Consider the following 6,183-nt stretch of genomic DNA (forward strand, 5'->3'; position numbering starts at 1 on the left):
TAGTCTTTATCTTTGATGCCCCTCATGCAAAATAGTTCCTCATTGATACAAATTGGCTCTCTAAGGGCTCTACTCCTGAAAAAGTAAAACATTTATACCATCAAAAGGTTTAAGTCATTCCAAGTCATTTAGCTAATTACGATTAGCAGAAAGAATTTTTATGGCTGAAGAGGAGGAGTGACAAAAGGCACTGTTGTAAATCAACGACTTAAAAACGCCGGCAGGGAGCGTTTCGGTTCTGACCATTCCTTTACGCAAATAAGTCTTATTGAGCTTACACTTTTGGATAATTTCCCCTAGCAATAGAGACTGCGTATTGACCTATTTAGAACAATGGGTGACCTTCATTTTCACCTGGCGAACGGTCTCAAATCACGGCTCATTTAACTCCATGACCTGTTTAATCCTCGACGTTTTGAAATCTGCATTATGCCGTGAATGTCTATCTATGGATAAAGTTTCAGGCACCTTATGTGTGTTGATGCGCCACTTGTACACGAGTCTGCGGCAGCACGCCTTCAGAGATGACTCAGGAGGCCGTACGGTGAATAAGCCCTTACCTTTCGTGAAGCCGGTTAAGGTGTCTACTGCACCACGATTTAAGCAAGAGTGTTTTTTTAATAAGAAACCTCTAAGACAAAAAAAATTTTTGTCGTCAGAATGGGTTTTGGATTATTTTGGGAATGTCCATTCCCATTTATATAGTTTTCCTACTCAAAGTGCACGCAACAAATTTACGAAAAATCCAAAAACAAGCCACTTTAATTTCTATTATTCATGAACCACAGAAGAGACCGCGTGATTAAGTATGCAACTGAAATTGAGATCACCTTGTGATCTAGTGACCAAGACGTTTATGAAATTTTCATTTAGCTTGCTGGAAAAACCTGTTAAGACTTGTAGGAACTTGCAAAGACATGTGGCTGTTGATATGCAGGTGTTACTGAGCCTTGAAATACGTCAGTCTACCAGAATATTGTGTTTGCTTTGTATGTGCGTGTGTGTGTGTGTGTGTGTGTGTGTATACCTGCGTACGTATGTTGTTAACTGCAAGCGGAAATGAGTTATTCACTAGCTCATAATTATCGAAATACGGCGTGTTGGAGGGGTTTTCAGCCTCAAAACGCGGTTTCATATGATTTTTCTAGGTTACTTCGAAATACTTTTCCGATATTCCAGTCATATTCAAAGTGCGCGACCTCGTTGACATATTCCTGATTGGCCAATATCAAATGGGGTCGTCAAAGTTGATGTTGACTCTGTTTGTGGTTTAATCTCCATCCATTTAGTCAGTCACAACAGTGGAGACTGCGAATGGCAAAATAAGGCTCTACTATGATCAGGAGTCCAAAATCTCATAATCTTCACTGTTTAAACGATAAAAGAAGTTAGTCAGAGTCATTCTGGCTTTGAGCATTGATAAGCTGTGCAGTGACCTTTATTATGCAGATGGGTATTTGAAGAGTTACATCAGCAAGGCAATCCAGTGCTATGGCCAGCGATATGTGGCAGCACAGAATGGGGTGAGTGGTATTGATGTTCCTTTGATACCTTCTCGATAATAACACCATCTTCATGTTGAAATTTCACACACAAATTCCCACCATCATTGTGTTTATCATCGGCTATGATGAATAACTGATGGAGTGTGGAAAGTCCCACTTCCATACTGCATTATCTGGCCAAAAAGCAAGAACACAGACGGCATGAGTGCAGTGCAGAAGGTCGATGCTTACTTCCAGTTGCATATTCAATACGCCACATTTCAGTGGTAGCAGGTTTAAGCATGCACTTCGGTAGAGTAACCCAGAGTGGTACCGCATTGCATTCATGACATGATGGTTGAGAGACCAGCATCCATTCACTGTGCCAGTCAAGGTGAAGTGAGGTAGAAATTTGATTTTAATGCTAGGATGGAAGAAATAAGTGTTACGCATAAAGGTTAATGGCCCAAATTTCAGAGATCCACAGCAGAAGGAATAGCCTACTCAGCTCCTCCTCCGACACGCATCGCACTTATAGCGTAGCATTATAAATGGAGACAGAGCGAAATCCTTTCATAATTCAGCAGCATTTGTGCTGCCAATAAAACTCTTTCTAAACTGGCGAGTGTGTATTTTATTCTTATTGGCCTTATCCATTAGTACCAAGCTAGCTTGCATTACTTTACTTTCTCAATTCGTAGACTGCTTTAATCTAGGCACATTTTTAACAATTACAACGACACCAGCAGCAATAACTGCTTAACTTCTTTTGATGAATGTTTTCCAAATTGCATGCAATGAGTTCCATTTGATTACAGTGAAATTTAATTACTTTAGAAACAGAAAATAATACAACTCAAACAAATGAGTTTGTGCGTCGAAAATCACTTGGAGAAGCAGCATTAGAGAAACGTAATGATTGTGGATGAGGAGAAGGCAGCTATCACCATCCTACTACCCATTTTTCCTTCCACAACTTCCTCACTAGATGTATGATAAAAAAAGTGATTTATCATCCACATGAAATGCCACCACAAGCTCTTATAGACGCCAATCTCAATTGGCGCTTCAAACAGTGATAAGCAAGTAGTCATGATAAAGGCTAATGCGTTCACCGAAACATGATGGGTGTCTCAATGATCCATTATGCACATCAGCATGTTTAAACCAGATTTTACTGATGCTTTTTGGTTTACCACACCTTCAATGATTTGAGACAAATTCTGTGGAAAATTTATACGGCTGCATAATCAAGACAACTCTCTCTGTGTCCTAATCTGGTGCGCATGTACATCGCATAGAATAACCAGTAAGTATAAGGTTTGCATTCAAGGAGGTTTCCCCCACTAAATGTCAGCTTTGTATGTAGAAGAATATGACAATAACTTTTGGTGCAAAAGTTGAGATGGGTTAGAAATGGTGATCTGTGGCGGATGTAGAACAGGGAAAATACGAACCATCATCTTCTTAGCATCTGTCACGTGGCTTTGTCGGCCGGAGGAGCAAGCTGCCAATGGCATATTTTTTGGTGGAAGGCGCATTTGAATTGTGCTACTTTTTGTTATTGAGTCAACCAGGGAAAATATATTAATGTACTTTAAGGATACTCTTTTATCATTTGAGCAATCACCAATTCTACTTCTAAATTTACAGTAGAACTGGATTTTTGACGCTAGCTCGCTAATGAATGCAGTGCTATCGGTAGCTGCTTTGAGTTGCGTACTTATTTACCCGTGATCTTTGGTCTTCACTGGCTCGTCATATTCCTAGGATTCACCTTCCTACTTATCCGTACAAAATTCTACACGTGTCCATGGCAGCCCGGATCCATTTGCCCTTCCTGTCTACTACTGTAGCTTATATCGCCTTAAAGGCTGACTGCAAGGAATTCATTTTATAGTTAATACCCTGCTGATTTCTATTACCTCTCAGACATACTAAACTTTTCCCATTTAAATATTTCGTTATACACCTATCACCTTTACTCTGGAGGACTCAGATTTGTTCTATAAAAAGTCTACTTTATGCATCATCACTGATGCATATAAACAAAAACAACCTAAAATTGAGTGCCCGGTATAAATCATGATTTTTGCCTTCTTTTGTCTTTAAAATATGAAATACTTTGGGAGGCATTGAAATGCTAACTTACCGACATGCGACTACTATTACGCGGGGGAATAAATTGAGTACGAACGTGAGTTAATAGTGCGGGCATTTTTTGTTAAACAGACTTTTAATATTAAACATTTGACAGAAAATTACTTTATTTCCACAATTCACTGTGAGCACTACTATTATAGCTGGCGTAATAAATCACGGGTGTAGCTATGCAGTGCAATCAACCGTTCCTGACTGATTATTACCGGAGTTTCTAGGTCATCTGTGTTTCTAAAAAGTATGCTGGGAAAGAACTTGCACTGCGTTTTACCACGAATAATACAGTAATACATTAGATGTTTGTTTATCTCTTCACTTTGGTTTCGCGGACCCTTAAGTCCCCGCTGTTGTACTTCTTTTAAGCGGCAGTGACTCCGGACCATTCATGCAGCCCTTGAACCCTTCTGCACGCTGGCAATACACTTCCCGCCCAAGTATTAAGAAAGGCTCGGGGTGTTACATTAGGTCTAGATCTATTAATAGTGAATGCACAAATTTACTTAGAAAGGGGTAATTCCCTGAAGAATATAAGACTACGGTAAAGAAGAAATAGAGAAACGCTTGACACACCTCACATAAAGTAGTTATTATCTATTACCTATAATTCTGAATATTCGTCTAAACAAGAATAAGTAAAATTATGCATTCCCTGCCAGAAATAACAAAAATGTACTAAAAGTATTATTAGTTTTGCCATGACGCAATCATTTTGCTCTGTCTTCGTTAATGTTTGTTTATATCTCAAAAGTATCCATAATACTATCTTGTACTGGTGCATAGTCACTTATTCGGAGGTAGCAGGAGTTATTTATGCTACCACTGTCCATTTTTTGCATGCCGGGATGGTTTGATTGAAAGAATTTGTTTGACTAATTCCGCATTGAGTCAAAATTTACTTTAGCATGTTAGTACATGGATACCTTGAATCAATGCAATCCTCCAGCACCTTTGTTCTGGTGGTTGTCAATTTACATTTGCAATCTCTAAGTGGCGACCAGAAGGTAATCCACAAATTGCTAATAAACTTGCTACTAAAAAAGCTTAAGTATAATGGAGCCCACACATTGTGGGATGACAGGTTATTTTTCAAACCCAATTCATTACTGTGAGGTTAAAGTTTTGTAAGGTGGACTCCAGTGGCCATAGTTTGCCATTAACAACTAATTACATTAGCAGCCCACATCTTTTGTGGATTATTTGTTACGGGAACTAGGTTGTTCACAAGATCAGTAGAAAAGGGGTACGGCCTTTCTTGCCTCACCGCAATGCTCTAAAAGGGAAGTGCCTTTACAGAAGAAATCAGTAAGTGAATGGTGAATCTTGGCATGTAAAAAATTTTCTAGTGAGTTTAATAGTTTAACTTTGAACTAACGTCTGTTGACACTAATGACCATTACGTTTACTTAGAGGAGTTCATAATGCATGTGCAAATGCTAGGTCTCCAGTAGTCCTTCTTCTAGTCTTTATAATGGCATCATTTTGTGCAAGGTCACTTCATCAATGAAGGCGCTTATCTTAAATAACATCTGCATAAATTTCTATAAGCCACAAAGGGAATGAGGTGGTCATTTTAGTTATTTTTTTAGGACCACGTGCTACTCTAAGCCTTTCTGAGAGCAACTGTTGAGGTGTCACCGAGATAGGTGAGTGAGTGATAACAATAGGTTGCACAATATCTTATTTCGGAGCCGAAAATGAGGTTGATTGCACCACGTTGACAAGTCTAAGTTCTGGAAACTCGGTGTCAAGTTGTAAAGTAGATCGAAAGCTGATTGTATATACTAGAACAGCTTTGCTGTGGATGAAGGGCTTAGTGATAACTATGGTGGGATTATGACAACTGATAATCGTAAAAAGAAAGGAAATCTTTACCGCATGCCAAGATTGAGGACGATCTTATGCGAAAAAACCTTTTGGGGATGTGTATTTGATCTAACGTCACGTTTTTTGTCCAAGTAGAAGCACATTGACCGTTGATTTTATCCCGAATGACAAATGAGAAACATTGCAAAGGCTGTTGGAAACAAGTTTATTAGCACCTGTAGCTTGTACTCTCGTGGATGTATAATGAAGCGGGAATTTCCTTTTACGTTTGCAAGTTTAGGCGGCCTTCCTCTTAGGGCTGTCTTAAAATATTTCCGATAATAGAAAAGTGGTGCTGAATCAGAGCTCCGAAATGCAAATAAGAACTTTTAAGGCTTATAATTAATTCAAACTTTAGCGATCTCTAGCATAGAAGTGGTGATTTGAGACATGTTAAAACTTATTTTAGGTCTCCAAATTCTATTTTTCTTCTCGATTATACATTACCTCCCTCGAATAATTAGATACGCACTAAAGTTATTTTTTTTCTTTCAAAAGTCGTTTATCTATAAGCCACTTAAATTATCTTAATTATATTCTCACATCAACCCTGAAAGATCCATCCACCTTTGAATCCGAATGATTTGAATTTAGCTTTGTTCAAGGAGGCTTTCAAATAGGACCACTACAAGGTCATTCTGACACTTCTTCATAATACAAATTTTGACTTTTCCAC

This window comes from Echinococcus granulosus (genome assembly GCF_000524195.1).
Source record: "Echinococcus granulosus chromosome Unknown EG_S00231, whole genome shotgun sequence".
Lineage (NCBI taxonomy): Eukaryota > Metazoa > Platyhelminthes > Cestoda > Cyclophyllidea > Taeniidae > Echinococcus > Echinococcus granulosus.